This window comes from Pipistrellus hanaki (assembly GCF_964339955.1).
Source record: "Pipistrellus hanaki genome assembly, chromosome: 2".
NCBI classification, from domain to species: domain Eukaryota; kingdom Metazoa; phylum Chordata; class Mammalia; order Chiroptera; family Vespertilionidae; genus Pipistrellus; species Pipistrellus hanaki.
The window spans coordinates 73,005,837-73,028,725 of record NC_140504.1 but is presented as its reverse complement, the minus strand read 5'-3'; the positions used below and the strand labels follow the sequence as shown (position 1 = coordinate 73,028,725).

At 37.7% G+C, this 22,889-nt stretch overlaps 1 long non-coding RNA gene across 1 annotated transcript in view; it reads right to left on the bottom strand.

Annotated features, from left to right (window-relative positions):
* Positions 1–611: 611 nt before the first annotated feature.
* LOC311618190 overlaps positions 612–22,889 on the bottom strand; it is a 47,752-nt gene continuing 25,474 nt past the window's right edge. Inside the window, exons 2-3 of the long non-coding RNA XR_014794258.1 lie at positions 21,065–21,184; positions 612–1,083 (exon numbers count right to left, since the gene is read on the bottom strand). This is a non-coding gene — a long non-coding RNA (uncharacterized lncRNA). The remainder of the gene's footprint in view (positions 1,084–21,064; positions 21,185–22,889) is intronic.

Genomic DNA, 22,889 nt, shown 5'->3' with positions numbered 1-22,889 from the left:
CCGGCCCTCCAGCTCTCTGAGGGACCGTGATCTGGCCCCCACTTTAAAAAGTTTGAGGACCCCTGAATGTGACAAGTACTACGCAATAAGTTTTTATTATATATGTTCTTTTTTCCAACTACTGCTCCTCAACATTATAATTAATAGTAACTGTTTTGATGGAGAATTTGGATAATTCTGCCACAGATATATTTTTCAATCATATACAAGGAAGAAGTGAACAAGTCTTGAGAGGTGATGCAGTTGCAGAAAAACAATGACCTAAATATGGAGATCTAGTCTACCATCTGGAAGACTTCTGGGGCCCAGTGTGCTTGCTTCTCCATACCTTGTCTTGTAGATAAGCATAGTGCTAACAACATACCCTTCTAGTACAAAAGTGTAAAATGCATCTTCCATATTCACCATTGCCTTTCCTTTTTTAAAATACCTCTCTAGGCCAATGAGAACATTTCATCTCAGGCACTTAGTTACATGAGGCACTGAGTCCAAGTCAGCATGGCCAAACAATGGTTGAGAAACAAACCAGTGGTTACTTGAGGATTAGCACTGGCAAGTGACTCAGTGCTCAACATTTCAGACAAGTTGTTTTGGGAATTGTATGGCCTCAAGCAGGAAAGGCAAACTTGCTCACCCACGTGCTGTGTTGAGGGATCAGAAAGCAAGGAAGGTGGTCATTTGTTCCCCAGTATAAATGTGTTTCACCCACTCCTAGCCACAAGTGGGAGTAAAGGGTGGGGCTTTGGCCTAAAGGGTGGAGTCACACTTGTCCCCCTCCTTTCCTTCTAGGGATGTTGGGGAGACCAGTGAGATCATGTCTACGAAGTGGATTGACTGGAATGTGCTCATGTTGTCCAATGTAAATTATGCCAGCAAGATTTTTTTTAAATTTTCCTATTCTTTTCTCAGAACTCTCACAAACCATTGGCAACCTGTACAGATTGTCCCATGTCCTTAAGTTCAAGTCCCTCTGCCAGCACACTCTGGGTAATTCATTTGTGGTCTGTCTGTAAATGGCCAAATCCCAGCTCTTTGTCTTGCAGAGCCTTCCCATGGACAGCTGGAGCTATTCTGAGTGAGAAACTGTATGGAAAAGTACAAAGGAAGATTTGTGGTTGGCCCTGATGTCTATCAAATTCATATAAAGTAATATATTATATAAATTCTCTAGACCTTGCCTGAGATGGTACAGTTGGCCAACTATACCCATGGGTTTCACATTCACAGATTCAACCAACTGGTAATTGAAAATATTTGAAGAAAAATGCTATGGTGTTGCTCATGTGAACTGTGTCATTAGGCCTATGAGGGTTGCATTTGTATTCAACATGTACAGGCCTTTTTTCTGTGTCATTATGTCCTAAACAATACAGTATAGAACCTATTTATATATCTTTACATTGCATTAGATATTATAAGTAATCTAGAGATGATTATAAGTAATCTAGAGATGATTTAAAGTATCTAGAACATAGAGGATATATCTAGGCTAGATGGAATTACCATGCCATTGTATATAAAGGACTTGAGCATCTGAGGGTTAAGGTGTCTGTAGAGGTCCTGGAACCAAACTCCCATTGTTTACTATGTGACAACCATATTCAGAAGTTCTCTTTTAGTTCAAAATTATTTCTCTACATCCCTCATATATTTTTACATGAGACACCTTTGGGTGTTCCACATGAAGAAGTTATACAATCATATGGAGGATTATGCTTTTAAGAGAGCCAGAAAGACCTCTGACAATCATGTATTAATTTATTTTCTTTTGGTATTCTCCTACTAAGATATAAAACCAGCTAAAAACCATGGCTTCCACGGAAAATTTCTTGAAACGTATTTCTATTTTCTGATGATATTGGGGAACCACTGGTGAATTTTCAAATAGCCATGACTTCTTGCTTTTAAGAACTATAGCAACTAACAAAAAAGAGAAAAAGTAAGAAAGATTTGTATATTGGTTTTAAAAATGATTATTAACAATGTTATATTTATGTGGATTTCAATCTACTTTTAAACAGATTATTACTCAAATTATTACTCTTAAAAGTCATTTATTCTTTTATAAACCAACTAAACTGATTTTTTTTTTAAATTAGGGAAGAGGTTGGATTTTTATTTTATTTTATTTTTTAAAAATATATTTTATTGATTTTTTACAGAGAGGAAAAGAGAGGGATAGAGAGTTAGAAACATCGATGAGAGAGAATCAGCTGCCTCCTGCACACCCCCTACTGGGGATGTGCCCTTGACCAGAATCTAACCCGGGACCCTTCAGTCCACAGGTTGACTCTTATCCACTGAGCCAAACCGGTTTCGGCTAAACTGATGTTTTTAATACTATTTTTAATGTTATCTTTTTAAAAGTTTCATTTCCTTTTTGTTTAATATTTGTATATAGAAGTTAATTGCCTCTTAAATGTTAGACTTTGAATTCAATGGATTTGGTACATGCATTTATTACTTATAATAATGAATGACAAAATTGTATTTTTTTTTTTTCCTTTTCAATTCTTATGCCTTTTATTTCTATTTCTTGCCTTACTGCACTGACTAGGACCTCCAGTATAATTTTGAACAAAACTGGTAATAGTGAGCAACCTGGTCTAGTTCCAGTCACAGGCAAGGGTAATGTTTGCTGTAGAACTTTTGTAAGTATGCTATTAGATGAAGGAAGCCCCTTGGTTTGCTAGGCACTTTTGTCATTGATGGGTGCTGAATTCTATCAAATGCTTTTTCTGGTCTATTGAATTTATTATGTAACTAGAGGCCTGGTGCATGAAATTCGTGTATGGGAGGATCACTCAGCCTGGCCTGCACCCTCTCACAATCCAGGAACCCTTGGGGGGTGTCCAACTCCTGGTTTAGGCCCGATCCTGCAGAACCCCTGCAGGATCGAGCCTAAACTAGCAATTGGACAACCCTCTTGCAATCCGGAACCGCTGGCTCCTAACTGCTCGCCTGCTTATCTGCCTGATCACCTCTAACCACTCTGACTCCCCTGCCTGATCACCCCTAACTGCCTCTGCCTCAGCCCCCGGACCTGGGTCCCAGGATTCCCTCCCTCTGGCCAGCCGCAGGCCTGGGACCCCGGGCAGCTTCGCCCCCAGGTGGCTTTGCCTGGGGCCCTGGCTTTGACAGGAAGGATGTCCAGAATGACATCTAGAAGATATCCGGTCTATCTGGGCTAATTAGCATATTACCCTTTTGTTAGTATAGATTTTCTCTTTTTCTGTTAATGTGGTGGATTACAATGATTGATTTTGTATCATACTCCACCCTTGAATTTCTAAAATAATACTGACTTGGTTATGCTAATAATGTTTATGATTTTCACTTCCATGTATTTGCTATTTTTCTTTCTTGTAACATTTTTGTCAGATTATGCTGGGCTGATAAATAATAGGAAAGTGTCTCTTATCCCTTTTTTCCTATTCTCTGAAAGTGTTTGTGCTAGATTTATTATTTAAATTTGGAATAATTATTTAAATTTGGAATAATTCACTGGTGAAGCTATCTGGATATGGAGTTTTCTTTGTGGGAAGTTTTATAAAAATAGGCTCAGTTTCTTTAATATTACCAAATCTTTCAGCCCTATTTTTTCTGTGTAAATTTGGTATAATTTCATATAAACTGTCATCTTTATTGGCATAAATGATTTCATATCTTCTAATGACCTTTTTAATGTTGGCTACTATTCTCACAGTAATAATGTCAATTATTATCATCTGTTCTTTCCTTTTTTCTTTTTGTTAATGCTCATCTCAGGAATTTTTTCCATTAATTATTAGAGAGAGTGGAAGGGAGGAGGGAAGACACAGAGAGAGAAACATCAATTGGTTGCCTTCCACATCCACCAGGGACAGGGAGCAAGCCTGCAACCGAGGTATGAGGTTTGTGCCTTTGACTGGAATCGAACCCGGGACTCTTCAGTCTTCAGGCTGACACTCTATCCACTGAGCAAAACTGGCTAGGGCTAGTCATCTGTTCTTTCAATTTTGGCAAGTCATTTCAAATTAGCACATTTATTTATGCCAAGGAAATGAGATGAGCGAATACTGATGCAAATCACACATTCTTTTTGATTTCTGTGTTGTCAAATGTGTACATTAACCTAAAAGTACTTCTTCAGCCACAGGAGGAGTCAAAATACTAGTTAGCATTTGTAGCTTTAGCGAACTGAGGTCCATTACCAATATCTCATTAGTATTTGAAATATCACTTCTCAGCTGTCTTTTGTTCCTGAGGTTATTCCAAGGATGAGATGGGGAACATATGAACACACTGGATGAAGACTTTGGTGTTCATTTAGGAAGGAAAGTTACTAAAGTTACTAACTAAAATACACCTGGTCAGCCGAAGCCTGTTTGGCTCAGTAGTAGAGCGTCGGTCTGCGGACTGAAAGGTCCCAGGTTCGATTCCGGTCAAGGGCATGTACATTAGTTGCGGGCACAACCCAGTAGGGGGTGTGCAAGAGGCAGCTGGTCGATGTTTCTCTCTCATCGATGTTTCTAACTCTCTATCTCTCTCCCTTCCTCTCTGTAAAAAATCAATAAAATATATTTTTAAAAAATTAAAAAATAAAATACACCTGGTCAGACATTTCAACTTCAAGCAGGGTGGTCTTATAAATTTGTTACAAAATTGAGCACTTTCTGCTTCATTAGCTACCACCTAAGGCGACTTGGTTGAGTAACCTAACTAATTTGCAGTACTCTTTTCTAGCATATGAAGTGGAGTTAATGTGATTTTCCCTTTGTGCATCTCTGGTGCTTATAGCAAATAAAACATATTGTATGTAGTGCCCCATGGTCCAGGGAATATCCAGAAAGAAAGTCCAAACATGTGAATTTGATAGAGGCACTCCTGATTTTATGATTCCTTTCTGTATCAAAAGTAAAGCAGGAAAGTAGCCATAGAAAGAAAGGGAGTTGAAAGTGTCAGTTTAGTGCTAGCTCTCAGTACCATGTCCATGAGATAGTCAGACCTGCCCGATTGTGAAGTCTCAAATCGAGGCATTTGAGAAAATGGCAGTAGAAGCACAGGTGCTTCAGACTATGGATGGTGATAAAATCAGAAAGAATACTCAAACCAAGAGCTTTTTTTCCAGTTGTTCCTGGAGTGTCTTAATAAGATGGTACATTTTCGGATGGAAAGGAATTCAGAGGTCATTGAGTCAGGTGCCCTAATATTCCCCGAAAAAAAAACAAAAAACAAAACAAAACAAAAAAAAGGCACCCAAAGACGAAGTAGCACCTACAGTGAAGAAACTAATGTCACAGGTGTGTCTTGCTTTAAGGAAAACCAGATTACAAAACTCTAAATGTAAAAACTGACCAACAAAAGGGTCATTATTACGTTACAAAGAAATTTTATTAGTCAATAAATAACCCTCTGCAGCATTCATTAAGCAACAAATTCCCAATGCATTTAAGAAGTGATTCAATGCTCAACTATCTGATTTTCAGTCAATTTCAGCAACCCATTTATTGAGGAAAGCAAGGTGCACTAATATTCTTTCTGTGACTGGCCACTTTGAACTTACTCATATACCAATTTATGGCATTTTCCCAGGCGGTGATGTATGTGAATGTTGTTGCGTTGGCTGAACAGAATGTGGGGTCTGAGCTATGCAGCCAGAATAGGGAGGGCGAACCGGAAGCTGGGGCTGGAGACCCTTTCATGTCTGAGGCAGTGGCAGGATATTGCCTTCCTTCTTGTCAGCCACACCTTCACGGCTTTTTAAAAAATGGGTACAATACCTTTTATCACAAAGGTATATTAAAAATGAAACAGAAGTTGGGTGGAGTAGAAATACCACAGTCCAAATCCTTTACCTCCAAGCTGACAGGGTGGGGCGAGCCAGGCACTCCTTGCCAAGGATGTTTATCTTGGCCCACAGGCCCACAGGGGCTGTGAGGGCCCGCTCTGGCCACAAAGCTAAGGGTTCTTCTTTTGCCTACACTCCTAGCATTTGTAGAGATTTCCTATAAACATTCTCAAAAAAAGGTTTTGATTTTAAAAAGGAAGGGTTATTTGGAAAGGCATCCATTCATGAAAAAAAAAAAAAAAAAAAAAAAGGGAAGAGATTGTGAAATGTGATAGCATAGCATTGTTTCTTTCTGTGTGCCTCAAGGTATTATGCCTTGAGATTTTTCTATAAAACAATGAAATCATTAGGCTTGGTGATGATTAGGAACATTCTCTTAGAGATGCGTGTGTGAAGAGCCTCATAAAATGTGAAATATAATTATAAGCAATATGTACTGAGGTCTGTTTTAAGTGCTTTATATATACTCATTAATTTAGTCCTTATAACAATCCTATGTGGTAGGCACTATTATCATCACATCATCTCTACTCTCCAGATTTAAAAACTGAAGTACACAAGGGTGATAAAGCTTGTCAGTGATCGCACAATTAGTAGCAAGTGGTAGAGGCTAAATTAAAACCCAGGCAGTCTGACTTTAGAACTGTAAATCTCAACACCCATGCTCTGCTACTTATTTACAAATGGTACATAAAATGAGACTAAAAACAAAACAAGCAAACAAACAAAATGCAGCCCTGGCTGATGTGGCTCAGTTGGTTGAAGTGTGTCTGTGCAACGAAAGGTTGCCAGTTCAATTTCCAGTCAGGGTACATACCTGGGTTTTGGGTTAGATCCCTAGTTAAGATGCATATAGGAGGCAACTGATAGATGTTTCCCTCTCACATTAATAATGTTTTCTCTCTCTCTCTTCCCTCTCTAAAATCATTAAGCATGTCCTAAGGTGAGGATTTTAAAAAACATATCCCAAACCAACAATTGTCTCAGAATCAAAGTGAAATGAAGGCAGGAAAATAAAATAGAAATAATAAACAGCAAAAAAATATTTTCTCCCAAAATACTGTTTTTTCAAAATTTACATAATGTTAAGGACTAATAATAAACTGTTTAATGCAGTGAATAATAAACTCCTGCTATTTACACCAAAGGTAGAAAGAACCATTTTAATATATGAAAAGATATAAAATGATTTAAAGCAGGAAAAATGAATTAATAACTACATTTTCAGAAAAATCTATTGAAAAGAAATGTAGAAAACCTAAAGGTGGTAGTCTCATAATGGATTTTGAAGGGAAGGAGGATGTTCTTAATATCTGAGTCTGAAAATTAACTCAAATTCCATTTTGGTAGAAAATTCAAGGACTTTTACCCATAATCAAGGAAGGCAACCAAGCCTTTCTTTCTCGTGGTTTGGTGCCAAAGTGAGTGACACTAAATTATATGTTGTCCCTTCTCCAATATGAAGTAATTTTTATGGACTTAGGACCTTGTGTCATTTTCACTAGTAAGGGTTTGTTAAATGCTAAAATAAAATTCACAAATAATAGAATAGATTCAACAGAAATAAATGTTTAATTCAAAGAAGTGAGTCTATTTCTTACTTGTAAAACACTGCTTCAATAATATATCTGACTATAGAGGTTCTTAAATCTATTTTTTTCAGCTACAAAATTGATTTATGGAAAGGTTGGCTGACAAAGCATATCTTATAACTGAAAATAGATTGTAATGTCAGCTTTGATAGAAATTTTAAATTATTAGCTATAAAGTTGAGTTTAAACCAAAGAGAAATATCTAAGTATCAGGAAATAGAGGGAATTTGTCATTATAGTGAGTGGTGGTTGATGCCAAGCAGGCTAGGGTTAGTGCATTAGATATATGCTTTAAAAGCTAATGTCTAAAGCTCTTTGCATAATGGGGAAATATATCTGGAAATAGTCTGTCCAGGTCATAAAAGGAGCTAGAACAATCTGGTCCAGAGACAGGCCTGGCATATTGCTGAGGATGTAGCCTGAAACAGGACGCCTGCCCTGGGCCATGAGAGGAAAGACTTATGGAAACTGGAAGTCTAAATCTAAGCTGTTTGTGGGACAAGAATCTGAATACCTCAAGCAGGACAGACACACAACAAAGTCTAAGGTAATCTTGTCTAGAACTGGTGACACTTGCAGATCCTCAGCAGAGTACAATGAAGAACTACTCCAAAGGAATCTCCACACTAGGCTGTAACCAGTATAGAGGTAGGAGGCAACTCTCTTTGAAGATGAGCTCATGGACTGAAATGAAAAAGGACCAGCAAAACTCATTGCTAAACAGAGAGCTTATTTAACTAATGGGAGAATTCTATTGGATAAGTTAAACTACTGATAGAGAATTATCTAAAAGAAAGTTAAAAATAAGGACAGTAAGAATAGTTAACGATAAAAGAGTAAATATATTCATAAGAAAAAGAAAAAGGAAATACTGAAAAATGGGGGATATTTAAAAAGAGAACCAAATATATATTATAGAAATAAAGTATGTTCATTAAAAATGAAAATATAGTGCCCTAACGGTTTGGCTCAGTGGATAGAATGTGCCCTGCAGACTGAAGGGTCCAGGTTCTATGTGGGGGTGTGTGGGAGGCAGTTGATTGATGTTTCTCTCCCATCAATGTTTCTAACTCTCTATTCCTCTCCCTTCCTATCTGTAAAAAAAAAAAAAAAAAAAAAAAAAAAAAAATATATATATATATATATATATATATATATATATATATATATTAAAAAATGAAAATGAAATACTGTTAAAATATAAATAAATAAAAAATTTGAGGCCAAAACCGGTTTGGCTCAGTCGATAGAGCATCGGCCTGCGGACTGAAAGGTCCTGGGTTCATTTCCAATCAAGGACATATATCTTGGCTGCCAGCACATCCCCAGTAGGAGGTGTGCAAGAGGCAGCAGATCAATGATTCTCTCTTATCGATGTTTCTAACTCTCTATCCCTCTCTTCCTCTCTGTAAAAAATAAATAAAATAGATTAAAAAAAAAAAACCAACTTGAGATGAACTAAACAAAGGATTAGATAGACTGAAGCATAAGAAAAGCACTCAGACTGTAACCCAAAGAGAAAAAGAAATGGAAAATCTAAGAAGTTAAGGAAACATGAAAGATAGAGGTGAATAATTCTAATATACAATGGAAGTATCACAATATTCCTTATGAATCAATTATTTTTTTTTCGTAAAAGAAGCAATGTCATCTACATGTAAATATTTAGATATAGAAACAAAGAATATGCCTTCTACCTCTCTTTTCAATAGCTTTTCTGAAAATGAGCTTTTTACTTAGTTTACCTGCCTGGGCTGTGGAGCCTCCCAGGTTTTAGTGTTAGATTACTGTGTCTTTTCTCTTTCAGAGCTCTTTGGCTCTAAGGTGGATCACTTCATATAATTCCATAAAAGTGTTCTACGGAGCCCAGCTGGTGTGGCTCAGGGACTGAGCATCCTCCTGTGAACAAGGAGGTCGCGGTTTGATTCCCAGTAGGGCACATGCCTGGGTTGCAGTCTCAATCCCCAGGGAGCGGCATGCTGGAGGCAGCCAATTAATGATTCTCTCTAATCATTTATGTTTCTATCTCTCTTTCCCTCTCCTTTCCTCTCTAAAATCAATACAATGAAAATATATTTTAAGAAAGTGTTTTATGAAGACAAATCAAGTGAATAACTAAAGTTCTCCAAGTCCCTTTTTTTCTCTTCGTAGCAGTTTTGGGAGAGTTAGTCTAGATAATTGAATACTTCTCTCAAAAATTGGTGTACATAATCAAGAGCTTTAAGTTTTCTACCTTAGACCATCCCCTCCTCAAGATAATTAAAAAAAAAAATGTTTCTGAACCTCAAAGCATCTGAAGAATTGTCATTTCTGCAGGACTTTCAAACAATGTTTTGTCACATACATCTTAGTTATTACTTTTATTTTTCCATATTTAAAAATAATTGTACTCCTATTTCTTTGACATCTTCCTTCCCAGTGGTTCATGCTCCATATTCTTTAAAAATCTTTTTACTCAAGGATTGTAGTACTGTTGCTGAATTGTAGAGAATTAATAGAAATAAATATACTTTTTGCCCCCTCCCCCTCCACACACACCAGGATAGATAGGTATGCCTCGGCTGAGGAAGGAAGGAAGGCAATGAGCCAGCATCCCAAGAGGCGATGAAAGAGGATGTCCTCACTGATAAACCCACTGTTCTCTCTCCAAAGCTGATTACCGCTGGGTTTACCCATTATCATAGGATAACAGAATGACTAAACTTGACCAATGTAGATCTGACACTATATGAATGGAATAATCATAAATGTGTAGTTTTCATTTAGTATATTTCCTACAACCATACCTGACACGCAAGAAGGGATTACCATTATTATTTAAATTTATTTTTGGTTCAGAAAACCTGCTATATGTGTCATTTAGGTAATTACTCCAATGTCAGAGTTATATTTTCTTGTTTTATTGTTTTCATATCACTTAAAAAATAAGCTCTTCAGTTGAAATACAAAATTATATATATTTCACACCAAAGCAAAAAAAGCTAAATCTGATGTAGATATATGAACTATAAACCATTTCTTATCTTGGGTCCTACGAATGATGTATTGCGTATGTTTTTTGAGAAAGAAATTATACAGAACTTGGTGAGTACAAGGTGGTCTTTATCCAATAGCCAGCAGGAAACTTAAAACCACAGGCCAACCACCACATGAGCTTGAAAGAGAATCCTTCTCCAGTTGACTTTCAGGTGAGCCTTCTAGGCTGGCTGACACCTTGACTGCAGCCTTGTGAGAGACCCTGAAGCAGAGGTCCCAGCTAAATTATGCCCAATGCCTTACCCATGAAGCTGTTAGATTATAAATGTATATATTTTTAAGGTACTAAGTTTGTGAGTCATTTGTTAAACAAAAATCTACTTATCAATTTATTTATTTTACACTTCCATTGAATTATAAACTTCAGACTGGACACCCTGTATTCACTTTTGTATAACCAGAAACTAACACTATGCATGGAACATAGTAGCTGCTTAATAAATATTATTTGAACAGTGTGAGAGTGAAGCAAGTTCACTAGCTTCCTGGCACAAACTTTATGAGCTTTGCTTTATTTAAGTTCTGAGTCTCAAGTTTTCTTATGTGAAAACTTAGAGGGTTTAGATTTAATTATTATAGCTCAACTCACCTGAAGCAATTTTCGTATCTCAGTTTTTCTTTTTAAAAGTATTAATGATATGGGAGACACTAATGATATTAATGGTATGTGTAATATATTTTATTAGATGACTTAATCTTCACTGTATTTCTCTGTTCGGGTATCTTTTAACTCTGATGTGTAAAAAGTAGGTATGGCAAAATCCTGTGACTTCAAATTTTAGAAATGATGAATCTACTTTAAAAAATACTACAGGATTAAATGGTGAGAACACAAAAACTGGAATAAATTTATAAAAAATTAAAGTAAGTTTTCAAAAGAACATTTGATGACATGTAGCATGACATTTAACAGCTTTCTTAATTAAGTGGACTAAAAACCAGATAACACAATTTTAGACAGGAATTTCTTTTTCCGTGCTGACAGGAAACATTTGTTTTGTTTTAGCCAGACGTTTTTTAAATATGCTATTTATAATAGTTTTGCCAAAGTGGAAAAAAAGAGGCCTACAAATTCTCATTCATTTCTAATTTTTTTTTTTTTAAAAATTCTGTACTATCTTTTCAAATGTTTTTTCTTTCACTAAGTGTTTAGCTGATAGGAAAAGCCGAATTCACTCCAAAGACTGATGGTTAAGACATTGTTCATTTTCTGGGCCAGCACATATGGAGAAAATAATTCTAATTAAGCACATTGAATAATTCTTGATGAAATCAGTTATCTATCAGTTGGAGTTACCTTTCCTTCCTCTCCACCCTCTTCCTTTTAAGTGTTAATTCTCAAGGCCAAAAAACTCAGGCACAGCTGAAACTGAAATTTTGTTGTTTAAAAGAGGAGTGGATGTTAAACACTTTTTTTTTTAAATGTAAGACTTGGGCTTCCCATCTGTCCATCTATAGGCATTTCTTTCCTTCTACTTTTAATCTGTACAGACATTGAAAAATTGATTGCAAGAAAGAATGAACTTCCCATGTGGTGTCTCAATGCAATATTTTTCTATCTCCCCTTAAGCACATCCTGTCCTATTACTTCCCATCATAAGAAAGATCGGAAACAATGATCAAATTAACTCTCAAGTACTAACAATAAATTAGAATAGGAGGGAGCCACATTAGACAGAGGAAAAACATCATCCAATATTACACAATAGATGTTCTTCTGAGAGAGGTTGTGTAATCTCTTTTTGGAAGAATCTTTAAGAAGAAAACCATTTACATAGGTAGCATGCTTTTGATAGAAGAAGTTAAAGAAGATAAAACCTTATACTTTTTTCCCACTCCACCATAACAGTACAATCTTAATTAAAGAATATTAAGGCATACTATGTTTGCTATGTATATAGCCAGCAATAATAATTGACCCAATGATACTTCTTGCATTGAAATGAAATAGTTCCATGGCTCAGAACATGGAATCTAAAGGAATTAGTTGAGGAAGCTCGGAGCTCATTTAGGTGATAGCATACTGTAGCAATTAGAACTAGGGTTTTGGTACTAACTAAATGAAGGTTTGGATTGAAGTTCTGTAATTGAGGGACCAAAACATATGCTGTGCAAGTTACTTAACCTTACAGAATCTGTTTCTTGTACAAAATTCAGAGTTATCATGAATACAAATAAAATATGATAAATGCTCTCCATAATACCTGGTGCAGAATAGACAATAAATTCGCCTGAACGTAAATTGACAGAAGAGGAAAATGAATACTAGGTGTTAAGACTTGACTGTGATATGTAGTTAGTTATAGACCTTTTGATACAACAAAGGGGATTTTTTTCCATAAAGTTTTGTTTTATCCCATTTTTTCCATTTAATTGCCATAACATTGCATTAGTCTGAGAAAAGTAGATGTCCCTTATTATTAGGAGAGCAGGAAAAGTATAGAGAGGGAAACTGGTTTAAATAAGAATGTGATTCAAGTTTCAATGAAAAATTGAAACCAATAAAATTAGATTAATCCTTTCTCCCCACAATAACTTTTCACACTAATCTGAGTTTTTGTTCTCCAAATGCATATATTACAGAGGGACATATCCAATGTATTCATTTAAAATCCAAAAAAAGCTGGAGAAATTATGAGTATGAAAGTGAAACCACAGGGACTGCCCCACTCATTTATCTAATTGTGGCAGAGTGAAAACCCTGTGATAAGGCCCACTGTATGAATTGAACCCCAAGGAAGAAAACTACAAAAACATTTGTAAGTTGTGGCAATTTCTGGCCATTTTGGGATTCTAGGAGCTCATGAGACATTTTTTTTCCCCTATGAGACATTTTGATGCCCAAAGAGCTTTTAGCAAATAGAAATAAAAGACTGTTTCATTATCAAATATTTCTGTTATTAATGCCCCCAAGCACACATTTTATTTTTAAAATATCGTCCCTATTCTTTTATCACATAGATTTTTTTCCCTTATGATTGGAACCCAACTTTGAACCCTGCAAAATTTCAGAGTGGGGTTTAGAAACATCTGCATAGGTCTGAAGTCCCCATGATTTCATCCAAGGTTAATGACATGATACTCACAAGCTTCTTTAAGCAGGTTTCAGTTCGATATCTCGAATTTCTGGTCAACTTCTCAAGTACCTAATCCTGGATCCAGAATGTAATGTGTTTATTGAATATTCCCATCACTGCTTACAGAAGAATGCACTATGCTAGGCCTGACAGAGATGTGAATCTAAAGGGCAGCCAATCTTCTTGAAAGGAAATATCAGGAAACACTGTTGTCTAACAGTGGATATTTATGTGTTAAATAAAACTCAAAGAAAAGCACTTTCAATAAAAAAAGGCGGGGGGGGGGGAGAAAGAAAGAAAGAGAAAGAAAGAAAGAAAGAAAGAAAGAAAGGAAGGAAGGAAGGAAGGAAGGAAGGAAGGAAGGAAGGAAGGAAGGAAGGAAGGAAGAAAGGACAGCTAATCTTTTCTGTAACACAAATAACAGGATTTTAATCGGATTTTTCTTGTTGCACTGAAATAGAGGTGTAGGGTTTCAGAAAGGTGGTAAATCTAAATAGATTCACCAATTGTATCTGACACATCAAATGTGGTTTTACTAAGAGACCCCAGAAGTAGCAGACCTGTGGCAACCAAACTTAATGTTTCTTTTCCTCCTCCACCCCCTTCACCCTACTCTATCTGAGAAAGTACAAGAAGATGGGGAGAGTGAAGGAGTCAGTGCTTTTGGGGAGGGGGATGGTAGCTAACTTTCCACTTCCCAAAGCCAAGTTATTGGCTGGAGGCAGAAAGATAGGGGGCTCTAAGAATCCCTTATAAAAGTTAAGGGTACTTGCAAGAAGTGAAACCTGGCACTTGCTCCTTGACTTTCCAATCTGAGAAATGGCAATACTGAGGAGCGTTGGTAGGGAGACAGGGGGTGGGGAGCGGGGGGGAGGGGAAGGGGGCACCAAATAGCACCCAGTGAAGATGCTTTGGTCAATGGATAAAGCACTTCAACTACAGCAGGTTAAACAAACACAGCTGGTCTATTTCTTCTCCATCCTCCCACCCCAAATACTTGAACAGACCTCCACAAAAGGGAAGTGAGAAAAAAAGGGTGTTAAAACCAGAGCCAAGGCAAGCTCAGCATCCATAACAGGGTGCTGAGCTGGGAGGAGAAGTGAAACAGCAGAGGGAGAGGAAAAAGATTTACATGAGATTTGAGGTTGAACTGTATTGAGCCTTTAATTGCTGAAAAGTGACCAGGAAGATTCAGAATCTATTTAAGATGTCATTAAGAACAGCTAAAGCTGAGTCAGTCAAGCCAATCTGAAAGTTGCCATTAGAGAAAAATAACCTTGTTTTTACATTCATTCATTTGTTCAACAAATAGTAGTTGAAGGCCTACATTGTGCCTGGCATTGTTCCAGACCTTGGACATTCAGCACACAGGGAACAAAATAAAGTCCCTGTTCTTTAGAGCTTACATTCAAGTGGGAGAAAGGCAACTGTCAATAGCATGGTTGCACACTGAATTCTACAATACATAATCATATCCTTCCTATGGTGGAGAATGTACATATAATATTCATTCAGTGGAATAGGATTCTACTTAGATCCCATGGATAGACTCCACTTTAAGGTTGCTGCTATATTCAGAGAGTATTTGGTACCAAGGGGTAGACTTTTGTTTGGTACCAAGTGGGATTTTGTTTATTTATTTATTTACTAGAGGCCTGATGCATGAATATTCATGCACTGGATGGGAGGTCCCTCAACCCAGCCTGCCCCCTCTCATAGTGTGGGAGCCCTCAGGGGCATGAGGTGATCTGGCAATCAGGGGAAGGTGACCCATCCTCATCACACCTCTGTTGCTGCCACTGCCAGAGAGCACAAGCCTCAGCCAGCCCTGATTACCTGAGCCTCGAGTGGCCCTGGGCAGCTGGGCGGCCACCATCTGAGGCTTGTCTGTGCCTCAGGTCAGCCTTGGGGGGCTGAGGGGCTAAGGGAACTGGGCACTGCCATCTTGTGGCCTTGGGCACTGCCATCTTTGGGGTCATGACAGTCAATTAGCATTTTCCCTCCTTATTGGCTGTGGGCACAGCCATCTTTGAGGGTGGGGCAGTCAATTAGCATATTCCTTCCTTATTGGCTATGGGTGCTGCCATTTTTGTGATGGTATAAGGGTCAATTAGCATATTCCCTCTTTATTAGGTAGGATTTTATCACAATGAATTGTGATATTGTGATGTAATGTCCATTGTATGCAGAAAATTGTAGAATTTATAGAATTAGCAGGACTTGGAAAAAAAATCTCAAACTAATTGTCTTTTCTTTGATGTATGGGAAAATTCTAAAAAAACATTTTAGATTTTTACAACTTCTAAAAACCCAGATTTTTTCAACTTCCAAAGATACCTCGCTTTCATAAGAGATCAAGGTGGGTCCCTTTCTGTGGGGGAAAAATAATCTCACCATCTTCATCCCTTTCTCACCAAGCTTGTTTCCTGTAGTGTAGACTTGTCATGATTTCAGAAGTCAATCATAAGAGAAAAAAATGACAGTGGGCATTGTTAGAAAATAAGATTTAAAGGTCATAGAAGTCAGATATCAGCTTACATTGGGATCTGGTAAATCCCAATTACGGCTTTCTTCAGTAAAAAGACAAACCAAAACACTACCACCTTGAGTAGAATTCCTTGTAAACAAAAACAACCTTGTGTTTGCTTGAACTTTAAAGGCCTGTTGCTTGTTTTATGCTTAATGGAACTAATAAAATACTCTTGGAAGACTTCAAATGGACACTTTGTGGTTGATGTAATAGTCAATAAAAGCAGTGAGTGGGCTATGGTAGATGTTGACTTAATGAGGAATGGGTACGTGTTTCTCATTATTCTCAGCACTTGTGATCAAATGTTGAAACCCTTTTTCATCTAGCCTGGACAGAGTGGATTCTTTTACCTAGAGTGAAAACATCGCACCATCCAGGAATTTGCAAAACACCTCCCAATCAGAAATGCCATTATTTCTCTTCGTTAAGAAGCTAAACCATAGAGCCTTGGTCACTTCTTGTCCAAGCTATGCCCTTCCCCAGTAGGCACAGATGCAAGTGAGAGACAAACTTTTTGGAAAGCCAATAGGGTAGTGGTCAGAATGATCTAACTCAGGATTTCAAAGCCGAGTTGATGCCATGCTGTGGAGAGAAGCCTTTGGAAAACCTTTATGCCTGAGTGAGGGGAGCCCTAACTCAGAGAGCTGGGCTTCCCTGAGCACCCTATGATTCTTTCACGTGATATTTCACATTGTCTTGTAATTACAAGTTTTCTTCACCTCCTTCACCTGGATAGAGACTTTGTTTATTTTGCTGACCAATGAGACCCAGGGGCTGCTGTAGTCCTGACTCATAGTGGGTACTTATAATTTCCTCATTGAATGGACAATTGACACAGCTCTGGAGAGTGATGGGTTTGTGGGGTTCAGCTGTGTCTGTTGTATGGTTCTGTGATGGAAACTATCCTTCCCATAACAGTAGTGGAGGGTGACATAGACAATTTGCAGAGGCAGAATCAGGCTGTCTGATCATGTAACACCTATATGCTATCCTTTAAGCATACAGCTCAGGCCAATGGCCTCTGGTCCAGATCTTTATCTAGGAAAAGTGACGGTTGCTATTTTAGACTCAAATTTTGTTGTGATGTGTGGCATACATATATAAGCCAGACATTATCAAACATAGACCAAGGGACTGCATATCTGAAATTTACAGAACTACTTAAAGATAACAATCCAGTGTGGTTAAGAACCTGGTGACATGGCCAGCGAGTGCCAGAAATGCAGCTCCATCAGGCTTTCTGGATTCCAACTACAGTGCCATTTATACTCTGTCAATGACTCCCAAGGCCTTTTCTGGGGGAAGGGGACATATAAAATATTGCTGTTTTGCACATTTTTATCTGAAAAGTATTCCAACAATTTGGATTGCTTAATTGTTGTAGTTCCCACTTCTCTCCAATGTTGCCTACCATCTACTTTAATGGACACCTGTAAGACACCTTAAAAGCTCTTCAGTTCCTTTCTTAAATTTGTAATAGCTACACATGTTTGTTGAACATTTAAAAAAAATTTTTTATTCATCGAGATTAGAGAGAAAAGAAGGGAAAGATAGAAAGAGAGAGAGAGAAAAATATTGATCTGTCATTATATTAATTTCTGCATTCATTGGTTGATTCTTGTATGTGCCCTGACCGAGGATCAAACCACAACCCGGGTATATCTGAATGTTACTCTAATCCAGTGGTCGGCAAACTCATTAGTCAACAGAGCCAAATATCAACAGTACAACGATTGAAATTTCTTTTGAGAGCCAAATTTTTAAAGCTTAAACTTCTTCTAACGCCACTTCTTCAAAATACAATAGACTTATCCAGGCCGTGGTATTTTGTGGAAGAGCCACACTCAAGGGGCCAAAGAGCAGCATGTGGCTCGAGAGTCACAGTTTGCCGACCACAGCTCTAACCAATTCAGCCACTGGGCGAGGCCAGAACATTTTTCAATCAATTCAAAAGTTTGGAGATAAAAAGCATAAGTACTAACCATTCAACCTCCTCATTCCCTACCATTTCCCAAGGGGTAATCCCAGTTAACAGTTTTATGTGTACCAGTGTTTTACATACTCATAGATGCACATACTCACATATATACATATATGCATATGTACATGTATGTAGCCTTTTTAATTAGAAAAAATGAGATAATTATTATGTATTGAATTGTTCACCCCTGTCCCCATTCAGATGTTAAACTCCTAACCCTAATACCTTAGGATGTGACTTTATTTGGATAAGGTTGCTGCAGATGTAATTCATTAAGATGAAGTCATACTAAAGAAGGGTGGACTCCTAATCCAATATGATTAGGTGTTCTTATAAAAAGGGAAATTTAGACACAGAGATAAACATGCACATAGAGAACATTATGTGAAGACACAGGGAGCAATTGGGGTAATGCATCATCTACAAGCCAAGGAATGACAAAAAATGCCAGGAAACCATCAGAGGTTGGTAGAGAGATATGAAACATTCTTCCTCATAGCCCTCTAAAACAGTGGTTCTCAACCTTTCTCATGCCGCGACCCTTTAATACAGTGCCTCATGTTATGGTGACCCCCAACCATAAAATTATTTTCGTTGCTACTTCATAACTCTAATTTTGCTACAGTTAATGAATCATAATGTAAATATCTGTGTTTTCCCGATGGTCTTAGGTGACCCTGCTAGCAGTTCTCAACCTGTGGGTCGCGACCCACAGGTTGAGAACTGCTGCTGTATTAAAGGGTCGCGGCATTAGAAAGGGTTGAGAACCACTGCTCTAAAAGAACTTCCTCTTCTGACATCTTGGTATTCTGGCTGTCAGAACTGTGAAACAATAAATTTCTAATGTTCTAGGTCACCTAATTTGTAGTATTTTGTTATGGTAGCCCTAACTAACTAATAATATAGTCATTATAAGGATGTTGTTCTGAAAATTGCCTTTTTTAACTCAAAATATACATCCTTCTAAATCAATACATGTATTTATACAACATTTTAAAATTGTTGCATGGAATCTTATTCAATGGTGATTTCCCATTTTAAAAACTTGCATATTTTCACTATTACTGCAATTAGCACCATTATTTTTTTTAATGTGGTAAAACACACATAATGTAAAATGTACCATCTTATCCATTTTTTAAAAATTTATTCTTAAAGTATTACATATGTCACCTTTTTTCCTCTTTGACCTTTCCCATTCCACTCCAATCTCCCAGCACATGCTCTCACCTCCCTAGTGTCTGTGTCCATTGGTTATGCTCATATGCACACATACAAGACCTTTGGTCGATCTCTCTTCCTCACCTCCATCCTCCTCTACCTTCCTCTGAGGTTTAATGGTTTGATGGATGTTTCTATATCTCTGGATCTATTTTTGTTCATCAGTTTATGTTGTTTATTATATTCCACAAATCAGTGAGAATATGTGATACTTATCTTTCTCTGACTGGCTTATTTCACTTAGCATAATGCTCTCCAGGCTCATCCATGCTGTTGCAAATCCATCTCAATCATTTTTAAAAATATATTTTTATTGATTTTTTTTTTTACAGAGAGGAAGGGAGAGAGATAGACAGTTAGAAACATCTATCAGCTGCCTCCTGCACACCCCCTACTGGGGATGTGCCTGCAACCAAGGTACATGCCCTTGACCTGAATTGAACCTGGGACCTTTCAGTCTGCAGGCTCACTCTCTATCCACTGAGCAAACCATTTTCGGCTTAATCATTTTTAAGTGTACAGTTTATACTGTAAAGTACATTCACATTGTGCAATCTCCAGAATTTTCATCTTGAAAAATTGTCATTTTATACCCATTAAACAACTTGCCATTCCCTCCTCCCCTCAGCTCCTGGCAGCCACCATTTTATGGTACTTTCTATCTCTGAATTTAACTATTCTAAGTATCTCATATAAGTGAAGTCATACAATATTTGTTTTTGTGCCTGGCTTGTTTTGCTTAGTATGATGCCTTCAAATTTCACCTATGTTTTGACAGGTGTCACAGTTGTATTTGTTTTAAAGGATAAATACTATCCCATTATATGTATGTGTAGACCATATTTTTTTTAATCCATTCATTCATCTATCAAGGGAAAGTTAAGTTGCTTCTACCTTTTGGCTATTGTGAATAGTGCTGCTATTGAACATAAGTGTACAAATATATTTTTGAGCCCATAATTTTAATTCTTTTGGATATATATGCAGAAATGAAATTTCTGGGTCACATGATAATTCTATTTAAAAATTTTTGAGTAACTGCCATACTGTTTCCCATGGTGGGTGTGTCATTTTACATTCCTACCAACAGTGCATAGGATTCCAATTTCTCCATATTCTTACTAATTTGTGTGTGTGTGTTTTAAATGGTCATCATCCTGATGGGTGTGAGGCTATATCTCATTGTGGTTTTTACTTACTTTTCCTTAATAATTAGTGATGCTACACATTTTTTCACATACTTCTTGGTCATTTGTATGTCATTGGAAAAAATGTCTATTCAAGTCCTTTGCCCATTTAAAAATTTGAGCTGTTTATTTTATTGTTGTTGTTGAGCTGTAGGAGTTCTCTGGATATTAACCCCTTATCAGATATCTGATTTGCAAATATTTTCTCCAATTCCATAGGTTGCCTTTTCACTTTATTGACTATGCTCTTAAAGGATGTTCTTAAATCCTAAGAGAAACATATGAGTACTAGAGGCCTGGTGCACAGATTTGTGCATGGATGGGGCCCTTAGGGTGGCCTGTGGGGATTGGGCCTCAATTCACACCGTCAGGCTTGCAGCCCCAACTCATGCCCCCAGCCTCACAGCCCTGAGCCCTTCTTTGCACTCCGCAAGACCTGGCACCACCCCTTCTACTGTTCCACTATCCCGACCACTCAGTGCCTAAGAGCCAGGTGGTGAACCCTCGCCCTCCCCACTCCCCTCTGCCCTGCCACCAACACTGGTAGTCATCTGTGAGACAACTGGCAGAGTGATTTGGGCCTCGCTCACACCTGAATTGGCCTGCTCACCTGCTCCACCATCCTGCCAAGATCCCGCTCTCATCAGGGCCCATCAGGGCTGGCAGTGCCTCCACTGCTGCCTGCTGCCAGCACCATGTTGCCAATGCCCAAAATGTTTTGCCTCACTCCCTGGTGGTAAACACATGTCATAGCAAGCAGGTAGAACTCACAGTTGAATTCCTGATCAAAGAATTTGCATATTAGGCTTTTATAGACAGATTCTCTGGGTGAAATTCCTAATTGAACTTCCAAAAGTTGTACCAATTTATATTCTTACCAATAGTGTATGACTATTATCCCATCTCTATTCCTTTGTCAGAATTGCATAAGAGATATATTATAAAAATTGACATAGACATTGAAAAGGATATTTTTTATACACCACCATTCTTTTCTTCAAACAGTAAAAGTCTGTCATATCATGGTTTGTTATTAAATGAATTTTGGCCAAATCATGTTTCCTGGACCTTTAACACATTCATACAGTAAAAACCTATAACTCAGATATTGGTTCTGCCCTCAGCCTTAGGGTAAAACGTTTTTACTCTTTTTACTAAAAGCTCTATAATTAGTTCTTTTACCTCAAGAGATTTATTCTAATGAATGGTGCCATTTTATAAATTGAGTAAATAAATCCACTCCAATTCATAGCTGGAGAAATTATAGGAGAAGCCAGTACGCCAGAATGTCCAATCTATGCCAAGGATTCAGTCTCTCAGCATAGAATTCTCCCCATTGCCAGGTCCTCTGTGCTGGGCTTAAAAAGCAGTGCAACTGAAATATCTGACATTGGGAAATGATGGGCAATGATGTCCCACAGATTTGGTGTGAGTTGTGTCATGGCAATCAAGAAAAGGACCTGGCCCATGAAGATATATTATGGCTATATTTAAAAAAATAATTATAGGAAGATAATCACTTTTTTTAGGTGTTGGGACCAGAAGGGGATGAAAGCAATGAAGTTCTCACCCTTAAATCATACCACTTGTATAAAGGCATGTGAGGTTCCCACACTGACATTAGGGAGGCCATGCAAAGCCACCATGTCCTCACACGTTTCCTCTTCTTTCCCTGCTGGGACGTTCTGCAGAGAGCGCTTGTGAAGGATGGACCATGCTCTGGATGAGCACTGATTGTTCCGTGTGATTCTGGGTTGGAACACACACTTTCACTCTTCCTAACATCCTCGATTGCAGTTTATTAAAAACCAGAGAAGTGGGGCCTGGTGCTTCCATATGGCCTTTTTTGGTTTATTGGCTCTATTTGCTTGTAAAAATATGTTTTCAATTACACTTAAAACATTTGGTTTGAACGACTTTGGGAAAGTCAGAGGTATTGTTTTTCCTGCCCACATCACATATGTTCTGGTTTATTAGGGACTTACAATGCAGTGTGCACTGATATCAAATGGCCAGTGATAGAACAGAGTCCTGGGAGGAAGGTGTAGAGTAATCTTAAGCTATAAATAATAAAGGAGTAACAAAAATCTGTGTTTATTCTGGACTCGTTGTGAGCATGACAGATTATGGGCATGACCATAAATGACAAAACTATATGTGAAACCCAATGGGAAAATATGAGACTTCTTGGAACACAAGATCAAAACAGGAAATGTTGGTTTGAGGTGAACCTCTTTTCCTCAGATAGAACTTTCTAGATTTTTTTTTTCCAGCCAGCCATATCTCATTATTTTTCTTTGACAATAATGCAAAGTTGGAAAGACTTTAAAACCACAGGCTCAGTGGGGCCTAAAGGGGACATTTTTGCTTTCCTCAGAGAAGTAATAGCTGACAACAAATTTTTCATAGCTATTATTATTAGCATTTTTGTCCAG